This window comes from Strix aluco, chromosome 3, assembly GCF_031877795.1.
Source record: "Strix aluco isolate bStrAlu1 chromosome 3, bStrAlu1.hap1, whole genome shotgun sequence".
Lineage (NCBI taxonomy): Eukaryota > Metazoa > Chordata > Aves > Strigiformes > Strigidae > Strix > Strix aluco.
The window spans coordinates 115,580,454-115,593,726 of record NC_133933.1 but is presented as its reverse complement, the minus strand read 5'-3'; the positions used below and the strand labels follow the sequence as shown (position 1 = coordinate 115,593,726).

The 13,273-nt window shown below is 39.1% G+C and overlaps 1 long non-coding RNA gene across 1 annotated transcript in view; it reads left to right on the top strand.

The window, feature by feature from the left end:
• Positions 1-12,903, top strand: part of LOC141921392 (uncharacterized) — a 29,203-nt gene extending 16,300 nt beyond the window's left edge. The window contains exon 3 of the long non-coding RNA XR_012622680.1: positions 12,823-12,903. This is a non-coding gene — a long non-coding RNA (uncharacterized LOC141921392). The remainder of the gene's footprint in view (positions 1-12,822) is intronic.
• Positions 12,904-13,273: the final 370 nt, after the last annotated feature.

Sequence of the window (13,273 nt, the reverse complement as noted above, 5' to 3'; positions counted from 1 at the left end):
AGGATGATGTGTTTCCTTCCGCAAAGAATGTAAAACTCCACTTAAGCAAATAGATTGGATTCTGTACCTTTAAATTTGGAGCAAGCTATTTTATGGGGATGGGATGGTGTGCAAAATGAAATGTAGCCATAATTGTTAAGGTTTGTGACATACTGTGTATGGCTCAAGCTGTTATATCTATTCCTATATGCATTCAATTAAAGAACCCATCTTCAATGATGTATTCTAGCACACTCCTGGGAACTAATCCAATGTCTTTAGCTATCTGTTTTACATGAAACCAATTATTGTAATATCTCTAATGTCTAAGTGGTATTGTCATGAGTGCCATTTTACCATGGTCCAAAGTATTTATTTCTATGAGATTATCTATCTACTCTTCAAATTTATTCTGCTTTCAAGAATATCCATAGAGTCACATTAGCATTTTTGTATCCCACAGCCAAATATTCAAGCAAAATTTAATACGAGATAAATAATCAGCTGACTAAATTCAGTGCTCTCCACTTCTATTTACATAAAATGACCTCTTGCTGGTGCTTAACCTCTCTCTATCCTCATTCTGAGTTCCCTGTGACAGGCTATGTGCATTATTTGTTATAATCCTCTGTTTTTCCATGGTGCTGTGTGATGTTAGCTCAGCTCTGCTATAGACTACAGTCACTATCTGGAAAACTCTGGGAACGAAAATGAAAGCAGTGTTAGAGGAGTTTGCAGAAGAAGGGATCTGTCTCATGTTACCACAAATTACTATTATTTTACAGTAATAATAAAAGGTACCCACAAGCACCGAGGTCTCAGTTGTGCCACTGTTTCACCATGTGTCTGAGCTAGTGCAGTTCTCCTTTGTACAATTCTGCCTTTCCAGAAGTACAGTGGGGATAATTATCTAGTCCAAAAGAGTGTTTAGACTTTGTGCATTAACATAATGCTTGTTTGTGGCAAAACAGTATGTCACTTTCATAAATTATTATTAGCAGGTTCTGACTTCGTATTTGCATGAAAAGTGCTGGTTTTGTGGAAAACTCCACACAATGGTGAGGTAGCTAAGCATCATTATTATTAATGTTGCTGTTGTCATGGTTTTTTACTGGTAGCTGACTTTTTCTAGTTGACAATGTACAACAGGCACTACACGAGCTCTTCAGTGACCTAATATAGCAGTCTTTTATTGACCTCATTTTATAACAAAACTTTCATTTATGCCAATAAGTTATAAAAACTATCATCAGAACAAGTGGAGAACTTTGATTTGGTGATTCTTTGGACTCACTTTATAAAAGGAAAATAGCTAAAATGTAATGGAGTGGCAAAACACAGTACTTCCATCTGAAGCCCAGAAATGGGAGGTATGCAATGATTCAGTGGCAAGGTACAGTGGGATGACCTGTTTTTTATTTGAGTGAATTTACTGTATGTCTCATGAGGAACTTGCCAACAAAGATTTAAAGAAAGAATTTGTGTTGGGGTCTGTCTTGTTAAGGAGGCCCTAGGATGATTTAAAGCTTTTCAGATGAGATATGTACATACAGAAAAGTGTATTATTTCAAAGGAAGAAAATGTACTTACTGGTATGACTATGGGGAGGCAGTAGTAAAACTGCATGAGTAGCATATTAAAGGTGGACTATAGCAAGACTGAATATCTGGCTGGAAGCTCATCTTTTAAGCTGCTCTTGTCACCTGCTAGCCAAGACATTACATGCCACTAGAATGCATTTCTAGTATAAAATCTCTCAATGAACTTTTATTTTCAATCTGAGAAAAGGAAAGAACAATTCTGCTCAATGAATACTAAGAAATCTTCTGTCCTTTGAATGGGCAGGGCACATTAATTTTTAAAATATCTCAAAAATCCCAAGATCTTATCTGTTCTTTCTGAGAAGTTTTCTGTTGGAAAAATGTGCTGTTAGCCTGTCCTCCACTAGGACTGGAAGTCTATTGAGTCTGCAAACTGGAAATCAGCCTTGAGCTGAATCAGACTTACTGACTCGGTATCAATGGGAAATACCCTTCTGTTGGCTTCTTCAGTCATATGCTTATCAAAATTGTTATTACATTAAGAGTATTTTGATTCTGTATGCAATGTGTAGTATAAATAATAAATTCTTTGACTTTCACTTCATGTGGGATTATGTATATACTACACAGCTGAACTGTAGCCATGTTTGCTTTCATTTTCCTAGTTTCTGTGAGTTAAATTCTTAATCACTAGCCTGCTCTAACAACTTCTTGAATTAGCTTCCTCAGGCTGGTGGTGATGGTGATTTTCAGCTAAAACAGTAGTAAACATGCATTGGAATAAACATTATACAATGGTAGATTTTAACAGAAAGGAAATTATTATTTATTGAGTGTTGCTGGAGGGGCTAAAATAGTATAAATAAACAGAAGAGAAGACAAAGACCAAGGGAAATACAGTCTACAAAGCTAATTTAAGCGTATTTGAAACCTCTGCAACATTCAGATGAAAAATGAAAGGGTTGTCTTACGATATTCTTCTCCACTTGGCCTGAAGTCCTATACTACACTAAAAAATCAGAATTTATCAGCACATTCAGCAAGGGTGAGTATGTTGTTATGACAGAACATTATAGGATTCCTCATTTAAGATTAACTCTAAGAAGTTACTAAACACTTTAATGGAAAAAAAGCAGCTGAAACAACAGCAGACCCCACCCAAAAGAAAGCATATATCAGCAAAGGAATTTGTTGGGTATTGCTTTGTTCTTTTTTGCTTGTCTTTACAAAAGGAAGCAGAAACATCACTTGGATAAATAAATATGGAGTAGGACACACCCACAGAAGTCTGGTACTGTGGCCTGAGCAAAAGCTGAGAAAGAAAAAGATTTTTATTCAGGTTTTGGATATGAGAGACTTGGGGATGGGAGCTGTAGTTTGAGTTTTCTTGTAGAGAAAGAGAACCTGTTTGTAAATAAAGGGAAGAAACACAGTAATTGCCCCAATGTCAGCTCCCCCTTCTCCCTGGAATGACCCACCTAGAACCCAGAAAACTGGCTAACCTCTTCGATCAGAAGACAGTAAAAATGTGTGCTTGGAAGCAGGGGATAGGAAATATTAATAGGATCCAGAAGAAACCTGCAGTGTGCCAGGATGTCTGTTCTCACAGAATTCATTTTACCACCACAAAATCTGGAATCAGATGATCATAGCTTGTACACCACGTTGTCATTCAGCACTGAAGTATGAGCAATAGCAAAGCACTAAACAACATTTCAGCCTGTCCTTTTGGAGGCAACAGGGACTGCTTCCAGGCTTCCTCCTCCTTGTAGCACCGTGTGAGCACACCCAGGCAGTTGAAAGGAAGCAAGCGATGAGATTCAGGTACACAAATGCGCCAGTAAAAGGACCAAATATCTGCTAAAGGACCAGCAAAAAGAGGAGAAGCTTAGCAAAATGAACATTTCCATAGAAGGACTTAAGTGAGGAGTCAGGGATTGTTGAAGCAGTTCTTATGCTGATCTTCTATTTCATTGTTATCATTACTTTGCATAGTCAAATCAGATCATGCAGGTAGTTCAGTAAAATGGCTTTGATTGACAGAATAATTACTGGAACCATTCTAATGCTATCTTAAAAAACAGGAGGTGATTCCAGAAGCATTTCTCCAGAGCATACTTGTTAGTACAATACACTGAAGGACTTAAGAAGAGCTGGATGAAGAACTGAATGTGGTTTAGCAGTATTAAATCCACAGATCAGTGCCCAAATGGTGGCAACATACTCTATTAATACAAACACAAGTTATAAAATATATCTGGTTTTAGTAAATATGAGTAATTAATTTTTATTTGAGTAAAATTCATTAAAACAAATTATAATAAAGGTAATTAAAAGAGCAATTGAGTAATAACTTGAAGACTGAAGAGGAACAGCATCAGTAGTATGGCCTGCAGAGTTGTCTGGGCCTCTGATTTCTGAGTGAGAATCCTTTCAGTGTAATAAGAGGGGACTCTGATTACAGCAATATCCTTAACTAAAGCCCTGTAATCCTCTATCTAATGAATCTCTTTATTGCTTTGTCTGCTCTAGGATGCAAATACAATGATGTGTATTAATTATAAATTCATAAAGATTTAGGCAGAGGTGGCACAGCCCATCAATTCACCCCAAGATTGTACCACCATGTTCCTCATGAGGCCTTGTCTGAGCAGCTCCTAAAGACTTAGAATGAGTGTAATCACTGCAAACAGTTTATTCCAGTGCTCTACTCACATTAGAAAATTTTGAAGACTATTATGAGGCTTTCCTTTGTCTTTTCTCTGCAGAATAAATAGGCCTTATTCTTCCAGTCTTTCCCTATGTTTCTAGACCTCCAATTGCTTATTGCTCCCTTATGGATTCTGTCCAGGTGATCGTGTCTTCCATGCTTTTGTTGAAGTGAGAAAGCAGATGATGGAGAGTTAACGCCAGTGGCCAAGAGAGCGCTGCATTGGCTGCCACATTCTGCATATTTGCAGCTTCCTCCACCACACCGCCCTTGGCATTTGTGTCCCGAGTATGGCAGTTGATATATTTCCCCAGAAGACCAAGATTCCTTCTAGTGCTGAAAAATACCTCCTATTAAGGAACAGCAGATTGTAAGGGTCACTAGATGGGATGGATTCAGCGGGACACATGGTGCAACACGCCAAGTCTGGGACAAACCATTGCAGTTGCCCATACGCTCTGTCTTTCAGAACTGCAACTGTCTGTGTAGCTCAGCCCTTTGTTACATTTTAACAAACTTTGTTACACTTTAACAAATTAGGATTGTGTTTGCACTTTTCTTTTGCCAAGCAGAAAAGTTGCAACAATAATTCTGGGGGCTATTAAGACAGTGTTGGGAATAACAGCCTCTGGGATATAGGCTGTGCCAGCCCTATGCCTGGTCTGGCATAGGCTGGGGGCCTATCATGCAAAGCAGGCCAAGCACCATTTAAAAAAGACCGGGAGCAAGATTTGCAGAAAACAATTGTTTATTGCTTTCACTCCAGCATATGCATAATTTCACAGCACAGCAAGCAGCAGTCAGGGATTTTGCATGAGGTAGTAGTTCAGGGCATTCTGCACAATTTGCCCCTCCCATTTATCCCGAGTGAGTGAACAAGCTGTGGCAGGCACAGGTGGTGACCATGGCTCCATTTGGGCTTCTCGCTCTCTGCCTTGTGCCATCTGCTCCTCTGTGCTCCTGCAAATACCATGCAGGAGACAGCAGCAAAGGGGACTCCTGTTAAGGTTAGTCTGAGATCTGACTCTCTTCCTTTTTAGGACTATTCCTCCGGCTTTCAGGTGATCAAGCACATTTTCTACAGCTAATCCCCCCATATTTGGAGATCATCTCATAACTATGAGACATCTCTTTTCTCATGGGACAAGATGGTTTTGGAGGGAAAGTCCCTTTATCTTCATGGCTAGAGTGGATTCTTCACAGAGAAGTCTTAGTTGAGTCCTCTTTCTTTTTACAGTGCTATGGTACCTGGAGCTGATTGCGTCTGGGCTGCTATGGTCCTGCTGTCCCTCTCAATCCCAGAGGCATGTTCCTGTCTCTTGTGTTGCACAAGTTCATACAATTTTTTGGTGAGCTGGCTCTAGGAGCTGCTCTGGCTGAGAATAATCACTTTCTTGGTGGAGCCAACCCCCTGAACTGTCTCATCATGTGTTTGCATTAGAAGCAGCGCTAGCAAAAAGAAAAGGATGGGAAAGTAGTTAGGAAGTCCTGTGGATGGCAGGACTACAGCAGCCCAGATTTAGTACCATTGACTGCCATACAATTGCACTGGCACTTTCGGTATGCACTCACCTTGATGTGTGTGATGTACTTTGAATGGGTCAGTCTCTTCACACAGCTCTCTGACCACTTCCAGGTAGTCCAGCCTGCTGCTGCTGCTGCTGCTCATGCTCAAGGTAGAGGTGAAAGTGGTGTGTTGCTCATGCAGTAACAGCTTACAAATGCTGACCTTAAACACTGTATCTGTTACTGAGCTAGGTGGTGGTGGTGGTAGGTGATTGAGCAATTCACAGATCTCACACTTAGGACTGTGGAAACATGGCCTAGATCTCACACTTAGGGTTGTAAAAACACTGCCCAAGTATACAGCTTTGCATCACTTTCTCTGAATTCTCTCTCATATCTTCTGAATATTTTTTCCAATATGCCAAAATCACTTTGAATTCTAATCCTGTCAGACAATATCCTTTCAGTCCCTTGCAGTTTCATGTAGTCTGCAGATTTAATAGGAATGTTCTCTAGTCCATCATCCAGGCTGGAAATGAAACTTTGAATGAAACTGGACCTGGGCCAGATTCCTATAGCCCCAAGCTTGATAGAAAAATGTCACTTAATTGATCCCTCAATTTTAACAGTGGTCCATTAATAATTACTCTTAGCATATTGTTATCCAATTAGGGTTTGTACCTACCTTCCATTAGTTTCAACTAAATGCATTCTAAAATTCATCCCTCCCAACTGTGTCCCACCTTCACTGTATTAATGTGTTCTCATATACCAAGATGATGGGCACTGTCAGGGACAGTTTAATTGACCTCTGAAGACAGTTTATTTCTACGCTTAAGGCCACTTGAATGCATAGTATCTAATCCTTCTACAAAAATGGGAAATTAATATGGTGATTTCACAACAGAATGACAATAAATAAATTACCTGTCACTGGACTACATTTTCTGTTAGCATTTGCAGATTCTGGAAGTCAGCATCTTCCCCTACCCTTTCTATCGTGCCTACTGACTTTTTTTCACAGAAAAGCAAAAAAAGCAAAGTCTCATTCATGGTGACTGTCCTCCATAGTTTTGCAACCAGCAAGGCCATTTGTACTTTTCTTCATGGAATTGGAACAGGTATGTGGCGTCCCCATGGCAGTAAAGCTCACACATTGTTTAAAACAATAGCTCCTTGAACACATCGATAACAGTTGGGGCTGCAAACCCAGCTGCTCCCAAAGTAAGCCTTTATATCTACATGCTATGATATATCATCTTCAGTGTTGTTCTGTGAAAGACTACATTTGTTCTTTTATCTCATTGTTCTACAGTTCCCTACTTCCTGCATGTAATTGTCACTGAAGTGAAGGAGATGGCAGGTAATCCCAGCCTCATGGGTACTCTGTTTAGCCATTCCTTTCAGTGGTAAACTGATAGCCAAGGAAAAAGGTGCATGGAAATGGAGCTATAGAAATAATGTCAGTTAATAATAGCTAAAGAAAGAAAAAAGGCCACTCAATCTTTTCTTCCATAATTTTCAGAGGCAAGCTTAATTGAGGGCTCAAGACCAATGCAATTCAATTCCATACATAAACCTGTTGCCGCCTCCGTTTTCGCCCGGAGGCCAATGCTTGGAGTCTGGCTGCAACAGGTTGTGTCTAGAGGCAGCTTTGGGTTTGCTCAGTGGGAAGGTATGATTTGAAGTGTGCACATGTATGCTGCCAACCTTGAAGACACAAAATCTCCTTTACACATAAGCAATCATCTAACAGCATAAAATACTTAATTAGCTAATCACAATGACTTTAGGGTGAGTGAGGAAATGTTTTCTGCCACTGGATAGCATTTGTATGATGATACAGGTTCACTGTGGTGATGATAGTCAGCTCAGAGATGTTATTTTCTCTCTTCTTATATGAGAGAAATTGTAGAAATCACCAGATTTTTTCCATTCTAACTGAATCATTTTGCTGGTTGTGATAAAGAAGTCTCTGTACTAAGTTGGATAGAATTAGGTCATGGCAACATGCAGTCAGTCTCTGAGTCTGCCAGATATTTCAGTTTTGACCTTTACTGTCCACATTACTGGAGATAATTATGACTAGAGAGTACGTACCATTTTTAATCTTCACAGAAATCTCTTAGCCAAACTGCTTACTAATGATAACGTAGTGTCTGTTGGTAGCTTCTTGTATTTTTTTTTTTAAGACTGTATGGCATCTACCACCATTGTAGCAGACCATGATAATGACCTTCAAAATTGCATTATGTTTAGATGCTACATGTGCAAATCACTTACCACAATGATACTATGTCTGTATAATACAGGGGATATGAATTCCCTTTGCCCTGCACCTTGCTAGGTAATAGATATTGCTATAAATCCAAGGGAAATATGATACTGCTCTGATATTTACTATTTTATATTCGCTTTGTGGAATATAAATTAGTATCTGATTCAGGACAGCGATGAAAACATCTTCAGGTGGAAAGATGTTAAGTCTGTATCTTCCCCTATGGTTGGCAGAAATTCTGTGGTGCATGGTACTGCATGTCTAATTGTGACTTAGCAGTTTTGGAAACCGCCGGAGAACTTCCAGAAAGATGTCGATCCTGTCCCTCTACTTGGAACTAGTAGGAGAAAAAAATAACAGGAAATACAGGAAAGCCCCAGTCACCCACAGAAGACTGCTATCTTGAAATAGAGAAACTTAATCTGACAGCACCAAATAGGAACAGATCTTTCAGAAAAAGGTTCAAGGTCTCTTTCATGAGGATGGCTGCTGGAGAAGCATCGGATTATTGTCCCCTGCAAGCAGGAAAAATATCACAGTAACATAATAAGAGCTGTGTGGGAGGTTCTTCACAATATACCTTGATTAAAGAAAGATGAGTATGTTTTTAATTCTAATTTTACTGTCTGAAAGAAGAAATTAAATGCTTAAGAAAAATGTATTCCTAAACTCAGTGAAATTCACCACAGTCTAATAGCTTTAATGCCAAGATATCTGCCCACAGTCTAATCAGAGAGATGTTTAATGAAACAAACAGCTTCTGACACTACCATGGCAGTGTCAGCCAACTCTTGCTTGAATAAAGCAGCCAATAAAGCTACACAGTATGTAATTTAAGAATTTTCTAAGCTGACGATTTCACAGCTATGGAGATATTTCTTCTTAAAGCAAAGGAAGTAGGAATATTAGTAACTGCTATTGTAGGTTACCACCCTCCAGACTTTATATGAATAAGAGCTAACATTTCAAGCTTTAAGCACTCATTATTTTTTTTTTTTAGCTCCCAGGAACTACAGTACTCATTTTATTAAAAACCCTTTGAAGCTTTTCAGCAAGTTTCCTCATGAAATCCACCTAGTTAATTCTGGTACAATTAATTAATATTCTTGTCTTTCCTTAAAGATTACCGTTCTTTATCAGTTCAGATAAAAAACTAATCGGCCCAAAGCATCACAACAGAGCAATGATGCATCCCAGATGAAAAGGCAAAGTGTAGAGAAGGACTCTTTTAAGCAGGGGTTAATTTTAACAGTCATAGTTCCCACCCCCCCACCCCCAACCAGTACTTATTCTGGTTGTTTAAACATTGAAAGCATTCTTGGTTTTCTTTTTTAAAAAGACTTTTTTTCCCCTAAAGCTCAGACCTTAAGATAATAAATCCACAAATTTTGTCAAGGTAGCAAATATACTTCATCTACAAGTTTCCAAGGATATATTATAAACAGTTGTTGGCACAAACGTCATTTTAACACCTTTTCTTCATACGCATCCTGGATACTCATGTCACATATTTATTGTCAACAAATGTTTGCAACAACTTGCAAAAAGATTTGGGCATTTGCCCACAGCCTAAATTTAATGCAACTCAAGATATAACTATCACTGATTTAAGCCTTTGCAGTATATTAGAGACAGCAACTAGGTTTTCAGCATTTGTTTTTATATGGTTCCCTACAGAGACTGCAGAGACTAATTTCTTTCCCCAAGCACAGGAATAACAGATGGTGTCAGTCAGGTAGACCTGCCAGAGTGCATATGAACAGACAATCAAGAGATGAGAAGACTTACTTTGGAAACACAATAGAGAACAACATTCAAAACATCTCTTTTCATAATTGCTTGGGCAAGAAACTTCACCTTTCTTCTCCTGAGCCCAGGACAGTGGCAGGGGGATCAGCTCAGATGTATTCGGATGCAGCGTGAAATCTGAAAAGGGAAGTTGGAGCAGGGACCAGACTCAGGCTCCTGCAGGAGGAGCTTGAATCCTGAAAGTTGAACAAGAGGGACTCTCACAAACTATGTAAACTTTGCTTTTCCATTTAAAGGCTTGTGATAGATGGGTAGTCAGAAGAGCAGACATAAGGACGTTCTGTCTCTAAACTCTAAGAATATGTTCAAGTGCTGACTTGCAAAACCACTTTTCTGTGTTGCAGCAAGCTTCTGATTGTAGAGTTCGTGGTAGTTTTGTGTTCAAGTGGGACTTGTATTCCACCAAAGATGTCCCTATGGGAGCTTTGAGTCAGTGAGAAGCTGCTCATGAAATCAGTCACCATTTTCCAGGACAGGTGGGCTATGGTACAAAGTACTCTCTCAGGGTCTCATGCTGAGAAAGAATAGTTCTGGAAAATACATGAAAAAGGTGGAAAAATCCACTGGAATGGAGGCATTATCCTACAGGATTTGAAGTTTTCTCAGATTTACATTTCATTCTTCAGAGGATTCCTGACAGAAGAGGTTACGAGAAAAAACATAGGTTTTCCAAGGCATCGCTTCCTAGAAAACCATAAAAAATTGGAATATGCAAATCATATGCATAACTTTTCTCATTACAAAAGGTTTGGTGTATCTCCATTCATAGAGCATTTTGAGGGAAAGCATGAGTCTGCTTAACCTTGTCTGGCAAAGCTCTTTCAGCTTTTGGTCATAGCTCTGCCCATTTCATATCTGTATGACCCATTCTTGATCGACAAAAAGGGTGTGACTTCCTCTCACAGTGGCTGAAGCCAGGATGTATCTATTTGTGCAGGTGTAGACTATAGTGATACAAGGTGCCTGATAAGAGCCCAACATGGTGGCTGCATGGTGATGGTGTTTGAAGCAGATTGCTCTGTTTCAATACTCTCTCTTTAAAATGGAGTAATGTCAGGTTAAAAAAAAATAATTTTCAATAGAAAATTAATTTAAAAAAATGAACCGAATATTATTTTGTTCTGCCTCCTTAAAAGGTTAATATGTTAAGAAAAGTGTTTCATTACTTCTATGTTACTTTGTGCTTCTATGTTACAATGCCTTTGTATAACTTCTATATTTATAATTATAATTCAAAATATTTTAGAATTTCTCATTTCAGAAAAAAATGCTACTTTTTGTCCTGATTTAGGGCAAAATATAAAAAAATATCTGTTTTTGTTTCTGACCAGCTCTAATTATTTGTTACATTATCCACATCTACATAGCTGCTCTATTGTATTTTCAAGCAATTTTGTCAGCTCTTCAAAGAAACTGCAGAATGTGTGAGGAGAGCGTAAGAGACATATATTTATAGAGCTCAGTTCCAAGTCGTCTTGAGCCTGTGACAGAAGTGCACAGGACAGCCTGGCCCTGAAATGCTTATGCAGGACAGCTGGTTTGTTGTCCATCTGGAGCACTGTATTCTGACACTTGAGATCATGGGATAGCGAAACCACAATTAGCTGGATATCGTTCCCCATGACCCACTTGACAGCGGTCCTCTTCACACAGCTACTGGCCTTGAAATTCCTGCCTCCTCCTAAATTCTCTCTCTCCCCCAAAAATGACCAAAGGCACTTAGTCCCCATTTGATAGCCTGGGTAACTGCCAGGATGTGGGAAAAGGAGCTTGAGGGAGGAAGTCAGGTAATGAGTAGCCTTTGTGGCAGATCCATCACAGGAGTTTGTCCAATACCATTTGCTGCAGGGATTCCAGGGGGATGTAGGTTGAGATTAACCAAGACCACTGACTGTTGTTTGACTTTACACCAGGCTGGCTGCTGTTCTTGCTGGCTGCTGCAGGAAGGATGTAGCTCTTTCCACACTGCTGCTCTAAAGCCACTTGCAGCTCTTCCCAGAGACCATAGTATCCTATTTGTTATTACAATAAATTATATTCTAGAGTACACAGGCACAGGTATAGAAGTATAACTACTTTTCAAGTAAATGTGAGAAAGACAGCCCTTTCTGAGCAGGAACACTTCATCCATTCACAGCTGTTTCCCTCCTTCTTGGAGCTTTAGTCTGTTCCAGTTTACCCAGAAAATTTACTTAAACTCCTAAGACAGAAAAAAAAAAACCAAAACCCCAAAACCGAACTGAAAAAACCCCAACCCAAAACCCCCCAAAATTCCTGAGGGAAGCAAACTAGGTTATTCATCTCACTTCTGAAATCACCTAATGCTTTGGTAGTAAGTGGTGGTGTGCAGGAAGCAGGAGCTGAGGACCTTTCAGGAAGCTGCACACATACCTGATCTCTGCTTCTGTTGCTTCCTGAGGGCTCTGGCACTCATAGAGCCAGAAAGAGCTCTGGAAAACCCTGATATTTCAGGGTTTAAATTAAAATTCTAGTTTCTTACATATACAAAGATAACTTTTTTAGACCTTACCCTTTATTGGCATGATGATTTATAGCTCTGTCTGTAGCATTAGTCACAATATTTTGGAATTTATTTCAGTAACTGTTAAGAGTTCTGCTTTCAGATCTGACATGCAGCTGAAAACTACACTAATGTAAAGAATAGTTTTAGTGATGGGTAGGAAGAACAGGGATTACCCAGGCTACTGGAAAAACTTAGTCTATCCTGCAGTCAAATTCCTCATTCAAAGGGGAAAGCAAAGGCTTTTAGGGAGTATAAATTAACTTGGCAACAATAACTTTAATTATGGTACAGCCATGAGAAAATTCTAAGTCTACTTCATCCTTCCTTTCCAAAAGTCAATTCAGCTTTCTTCTGAGAGGCACATATTGAAGAAGTTAAAAACAATTCTGTGTCCCATTTCCTGCATGGGACCTTAATCTTGTCAAAAATATTCATTGCACTCAAAGGTTATTTCTGTCTTGTTTTGATGCTACAGATTTAAAGAATGAGATCATTTCTGTTGGATGCCCAGCTGTTTAAGAATCTGCATCTTTTTTCAAGAAGCTCAAGAAGAAAACACAGTGTCCTTGCCAGAAAAACAATCAGATAATAAGATTGCATTTTGTTTAATTGGGAAAAAAGAATCAGACATTATGTGATGTGTGGATGAATCAGCACAGACAAGAATGCCTGTGACCCAAAAAATGTTTAATCTTGAAGTGACTGCCATACTGTGTGTGGAAGTACTTTTACCTCCTGCACTGTAGTTTTCCATCTTCACTGCATAATATTCCTAATATGCTACATATCCATGCTGTGCTAATTCTGCTGATTTTATCACAAGTCTTAGGACAGTTGTTTATCTTCTTAAGACACAGTTCTAGAAGTGATAGAGGAGGAATCTTGGATATCATTTTAGTTAAATGTTAGTTTCTGATCACCCTGGC